This window comes from Protobothrops mucrosquamatus, unplaced genomic scaffold (assembly GCF_001527695.2).
Source record: "Protobothrops mucrosquamatus isolate PMUCROS unplaced genomic scaffold, P.Mucros_1.0 scaffold_198, whole genome shotgun sequence".
Taxonomy (NCBI): Eukaryota; Metazoa; Chordata; class Lepidosauria; order Squamata; family Viperidae; genus Protobothrops; species Protobothrops mucrosquamatus.
In genome coordinates, this window is record NW_015386274.1 from 913,181 (window position 1) to 919,695 (window position 6,515).

At 50.1% G+C, this 6,515-nt stretch overlaps 1 pseudogene; it reads left to right on the plus strand.

Moving 5' to 3' along the window:
- The first annotated feature begins 2,350 nt into the window (after positions 1-2,350).
- On the plus strand, positions 2,351-3,924 carry LOC114923256 (annotated as a pseudogene).
- The last annotated feature ends 2,591 nt before the right edge of the window (positions 3,925-6,515 follow it).

Sequence of the window (6,515 nt, forward strand, 5' to 3'; positions counted from 1 at the left end):
ACGCATGCACAAGGCGCGAAAACGCTGCCTTCCTATTGGTTAGCACTAGCTGGGTTCCTCACCCTATAAAAGGCCTGCGAGCCTTTTGCTCTTTGCTTGGAGTTGGAGAAGGAGAATAAAGAGCTATTGTTTACACAATGCGTCTTCATCAATTGCTTGCGAACCGCAAACACAACACTGGCGACGAAGGTGGGATCCTTTGCAAGCTCAAGAAATGAAGAAGGACTTACCTAGGAAGTCCTGACGTGGGAAGACGGCGTCTGCATCAGCGTCCCATTCCGCCAGTACAGCGTCGCTGGGGAGTGAGCTCGGCTACAGGACCCTTTCCCAAACATCAGCTTGTAGAGGAAGCGATTGGTGAAGATCGTGAACTTTACGATGTCGAAGATTGGCCGCTTAACTGATTTCGATGTCTCCCACCCAGAGAGATGGAACTCCTATGTAGCACGGGTGGAGAATTACTTTAGAGTAAACCAGATAAGAGAAGACGGCCTAAAGGCAGCAACTCTTTTGTGTGCCTGCGGACAAGAAGCTTTTGACATTGCAGAAAATCTGGTGGCCCCTGCACCTCTCGAGTCAGTCACGTATGCTGATCTGAAAAAGATGCTGAAGGAACACTTCCAGCCAAAGTGATTCGTCATTGCTTGGAGGCACGTGTTCGAGCAGAGAGACCAGAGGCCGGGTGAATCTGCTGCGGACTTTATTGCTGCCTTAAGGCAAGCGGCCAGGCCTTGTGAGTTCAAGGATCTGGAAGAGAGGCTGCGAGATCACTTCGTTTGCGGCTTAAGGAGCAGAGACTTACAACAGAAGATCTTTGCAAAAGAAGATGTTTCCTTCCAAGATGCCTTACGAGAGGTGGCAGCTGAGGAAGCAGCTAGCAGGGCTGTGAAGGCCTTGCGGCTCGCGAGGAACCCTCTGGACATAGCAACCGTCCATCAAGAGGACGCTTGAGAAGGATCAGAAGTGGATCCTGAAGAGGAGGTGGACAGACTTCACCAGCCAGCTGAGAGGAGGCAGAAGGGACGTCCGGACAAGGCCCCAGCAGCTCTTCAATGCTTCGGGTGCAGAGGACGCCACAAGCGAGCTGATTGCAGGTTCTGCTCCGCCATTTGCCAGGCGTGTGGCAGGCAAGGCCACATTGCATCCATCTGTTTGGGTCACCAGAAGGTCCAACCTCGGGAAGAATTGCTTCAGAAAGGTACCAGGGTCCTCAGCCAAAACAGGGTGGGTCTCTGCGCATCGCGCAGGAGCATTCTAAGAACAGGGACACACAAGCCCCTTAAGAAGAAACTTTCCATTAACGTAAGGTTGCAAGGGGTTCCCTTACTAATGGAGTTGGACACTGGGTCCGCTCTCTCCATTATTTCAATTAACACATTCAAAAGGATTTGTAGTAGTAGCAGCCTTCGAGCTAAACTCAGGCCATCGAATCTAATACTTACAGATTTTCAGAATTCTATGGTGTGTGTTAAGGGGGAGGCCACCCTTAATGTGCAGCATAAGGATTTTGAAGGTCTCCTAGATGTGGTGGTAGTTGGGGGTGATCGTACAAGTCTTATTGGACTCGATTGGTTCAAGGCTCTGGGAATCCAGGTAACTGGGCTGCACCATTTGCAAATGACAAGCCTTGCAGAGGTCTGCAAGGAGTTTGCAGATGTGTTTAGTTCAGAGCTAGGATCCTACAAGGGGCCTCCCATCGCGCTACGGTTGGACCCCACTGTCACGCCCATCAGGGTTAAGCCTAGAAGGGTACCTTTTGCCCTCAAAGGTAAAATAGATGCTGAGCTGGACAAATTGTTCCAGCAGGGCATCTTAGAACCTGTGGATTCTAGTCCATGGGAAACCCCCATAGTAACGCCTCTAAAGGCTAATGGGGAAATACGTATATGTGCTGATTACAAATGTACACTGAACAAGGCGTTGCAACAGCACGCTTATCCAGTTCCTGTTGTAAGCCACATTCTGGCCTCCCTCAAGGGGGGGCGCATCTTTGCGAAACTTGACCTGGCACAGGCCTATCAACAGCTACCTGTTGATGAGGCAGCTGCAGAGGCCCAGACTATTGTAACTCACAGGGGGGCCTTCAAGGTCAAGAGATTGCAATTTGGGGTAAATGTAGCCCCTGGCATATTCCAAAGTGTAATGGAGAGCACACTTCGAAGTATTCCTGGGGTCTGCCCCTATTTTGATGACGTCCTCATTGCTGGGGAGTCATCTCAAAATCTAGCAGAGAGATTAAGGGCTGTCTTGCTTCATTTTCGCAAAGCAGGCCTTAAGTTAAAGCAGGATAAATGTAAGATAGGAGTCACTTCAACTGACTTCTTGGGTTAGTCCTAACTACGGGTTCCGTATGTGGGACGACTTCTGTTTAACGTTCGATAAGTCGTCCGGGGTTCAGGTTTCAGGTTCTCACTCAATGTTCGTAAGAACCCTGAGAACTTAAAAATGGTACGTTTCCTCCCACACAAGGCTGCTGTGGCAGAGCCGTTACATAGGCTCTTAGACAAGCAGGCTCCATGGCAGTGGACCAAAGTCCATGACAGGAGTTTCAATGAGGTTAAGGCCTTGCTCACTTCTAATGCTGTTTTAGCGCATTTCAATGAGCAACTGCCTGTTTGCATCGCATGCGATGCATCTCCTTATGGAGTGGGAGCAGTATGTAGTCATCTGAAGGCTGATGGGACACAGGTCCCTGTGGCCTATTATTCAAGGACTCTGTCATCTGCAGAGCGGAATTACGCTCAGATTGACAGAGAAACCTTGGCAATAGTGGCTGGCATTAAGAAATTCCATGATTTCTTATATGGCCGCCACTTCACGGTCTATACAGACCACAAGCCTCTACTGGGCTTGTTTACAACCAACAAACAGACACCTCATATCATTTCTCCTCATATGCTGAGATGGTCCATCTTCCTGTCAGCATATGACTACACTTTAGTTCAAAAACCGGGAAAAGAGATGGGCCATGCAGATGGCCTAAGCAGATTACCTCTGAAACAGGTAGAGCCAGACCCTGCTCCTGCCATTAATATTCTTTCTATTCAAGAGTTGCCTGAATCTCCCCTCAATGCAAGAGATGTGGCTGCAGAGACTGCCACTGATCACACGCTTGCACGCGTGCTGACATGGGTATTGTCAGGATGGCCTGACACGTGTCCAGATGCGACATTTCAAAGTTTCTGGCAAAGGAGAAACGCACTGTCTACCTTCAATGGGTGCCTATTATGGGGGAGTAGAGTAGTTATTCCTACCTCACTAAGGTCTAGGGTCTTGTCCTCACTGCATGAGGGACATCCAGGAATTGTGCGCATGAAAGCGCTTGCGCGCAGCCATCTTTGGTGGCCTGGGCTTGATAGAGCAATCGAAGCTCAGGTGCACGGGTGCCAACTGTGCCAACAATCACGGCCTGAAATGCCTCAGGCCCCAGTACACAGGTGGGAGGAGACGCACACCCCTTGGTCACGGGTACATTTAGATTATGCTGGGCCCTTTCAGGGGCAATTCTTCCTTATCCTTGTGGATAGCCACTCCAAGTGGCTAGAGGTTGTACCTGTCTCCTCCACTACTACTGCCAGGACCATCCAGGTGTTAAGAGGAATTTTTGCAACCCATGGCCTTCCAGATGTGCTTGTATCTGACAATGGTCCTCAATTTACATCTTGTGAGTTCCAGGCTTTTCTTTAGGCCAACCTGATCCAGCATGCAATGTCTGCTCCCTTTCACCCTTCCACCAATGGGCAAGCGGAGAGAATGGTGTGCACCACCAAAGATGCACTCAAACGACTGACATACGGCAGCTGGCATCACAGGTTAGCAGATTTCCTTCTTGCACATCGCACCACACCATGCACTGCCACCGGAAAGAGCCCAGCTGAACTGCGCTGGAGTCGCCGCCTCATTACTAAGTTGGATAGACTGCACCCTGACCGGGTGGCTTCACAGGTGTCACAGCCATGGGCACCTAGGAGACTTCAGGTGGGCGATCCGGTCTGGACTAGGAACTATGGTCCTGGACACCTCTGGGTTCCTGCTGTCATCTGTAAGATCTCTGGACCTCTATCATACGAAGTGACCCTGGGAGATGGTCACGTCCTGAGGCGTCACATCGATCAACTGCGCTCGGGGGGAGGGGGCCCAGGAGCCAGATCGCACTTCAGGTCAACATTCTGAGACACTGCCCCATTGCTCCTGGGAAGTACCGCAGGACGCTAGGGATTTCTCGGGTGGAGCAAGGGCATCCTCACAATTCAGCAAGTGCGCCGAATAGGGAGTCATGCGTATCCACAAGAGCTCCAAACAGGGATTCACCTGAGGGGGAGTTTGCCATAGAGGCAGCTCCTGACTCTAGCACTTCTGCCACTGGGGTCTGGAACTATTGGGGCACTCCTGCAACGCAGGTCACGTCTGAGACTGGTCGCGGGCTCAAGGGATCAAGTTCCCTGGAGCCATCCAGGGTAGTTGGGGAATCCTCAGCCAATTCAGAAGGTTGGGAAATTCCAGCGGCTCTACAGGAGCCTGGAAAGAGCTCTGGCAAATTCGCCAGTATGCCTCACCAGGGGTCACCTGCAAAACGTATGCATAAAAGTCCTGGTCTAGTGAGCCCATCACGGGGGGAGTAGAGTAGGCCAGGCGCCCTTAAGTACAAGTCCTGGTCTGCCTAGCCGAGCAGGTGAGCTGACAAGCCAGGCCCCCTCCCTAACCTTGCGTAGGTCACAAAGGGCTAAGGTCCCTCCTAAGCATCTAGGCAATTATGTGAGGTTCCTGTCAACACAAGGGACCTTACAAGTCTAGGTCATGGAGATGAACCTACGTTGGGAAAATAGATAGACACGCGAAGCCACATTAGAGAGTGGTTGGTTAGCCAACCCTATTAGTTATAGAAGGTGTTGTATGGAGTGGAATATTATTTTTATTTTATTTTATTATTATTGTAAGAAATTGGAATTGTGTGTGTGTTCTATCTAGTGGGGAGGGATGTTGTGTCCTGGGCCTGTTGAGGAAACTCAGCAGGCCCAGAAAAGGTTGCAAATGGTCCCGGGGATTGTAAAACCTGACCGGGACCAGACTGAGCGGTGCCAGCCTTGCGCACATGCGCAAGGCGCGAAAACGCTGCCTTCCTATTGGTTAGCACTACCTGGGTTCCTCACCCTATAAAAGGCCTGCGAGCCTGCGAGTTGGAGAAGGAGAATAAAGAGCTATTGTTTACACAATGCGTCTTCGGCAATTGCTTGCGAACCGCAAACACAACAGGTGTGGTCTCTGGGATTGTACTTGCCAAGATCTACCAGCCTTTGCAAACACTTCAATAAAACTTGTTTTGTTTTCCAACACCTTTGAAGTAGAATTTATTTTATTCCTCACAGTTCTAAAGGGGTTAACATTAAAAACCACAAACACAGCTTTTTTCTACTGCTACCCCTTCCCAGGAATGTCATCTCCCTTAAAATCAGATGATTACCAAGGATATTTGGGATAGGATTGAAATTTGGATTTCCTCTCTGCAATAAGTGAAGTAGCAAATTATTGACTCAAAAATACTTAAATCCAAGTTAGTTACTATTTAGAATCAAACCAATATTGTGACAAAGATGCAACAAAATGGGGTACTTTATAGCTCTTTCATTACTACCGTATTTTCCGGCGTATAAGATGACTTTCTAAACCCTGAAAATCTTCTTAAAAGTCAAGGGTCGTCTTATACGCCCAGTCGTGTTATACGCCGGAAAATACGGGTATTCTATTTTATTCCTTTATATAAGCTGACGACGCGATGGGGGCGGTGGCCGGGAGCCGCTGCCTTCTGTCCTGCTCCCCCTCCCTGGACGCGATGGGGGCAGCGGCCGGGAGCCGCTGCCTCCTGTCCTGCTCCCCCTCCCTGCCCATTCAGCTGAGGACGTGATGGGGCGGCGGCTGGGAGCCCCTGCCTCCCGTCCTGCTCCCCCTCCCTGCCCATTCAGCTGAGGATGCGGCGGCCAGGCTGGGGCGGCGTGGACTCCCGACGATGCCGCAGTGGCCGCTGCTATGCCGCCGTTGCCGCCACGGGAGCTTCTGCCTCCCGTCCTGCTCCCCCCCGCCTGTTCGGCGCCGTCTGCCTTTCATTCTCTCTCTCTCCTAACCTGGAGGGAGAGGGAGAGAGAGAAAGAGAGAAAGAGGAAAGAAAGAGAAGAGAAAGAGGAAAGAGAAAGAGAAGAGAGAGAGAGAAAGAGGAGAGAGAAAGAGAGAAAGAGGAAAGAGAGAGAAGAAAGAGAAAGAGGAAAGAAAGAGAAGAGAAAGAGAAAGTCTCTCCTTTCTCCCTTTCTCTTTCTCCTTTCTCTTTCTCTCCTTTCTCTTCTCTTTCTCTTTCTCTCCTTTCTCTCTCTTTCTTAGAGGAAAGAGAAAGGAAGAGAAAGAAAGAGACAAAGAGAGAGGAAAGAGAGAGAGAAAGTTAGAGGAAAGAGAGAAAGAGAAAGAGAAAGAGAAGAGAGAGGAAAGAGAAAGAGGAAAGAGAAAGAGAGGAAAGAGAGAGAAAGAGA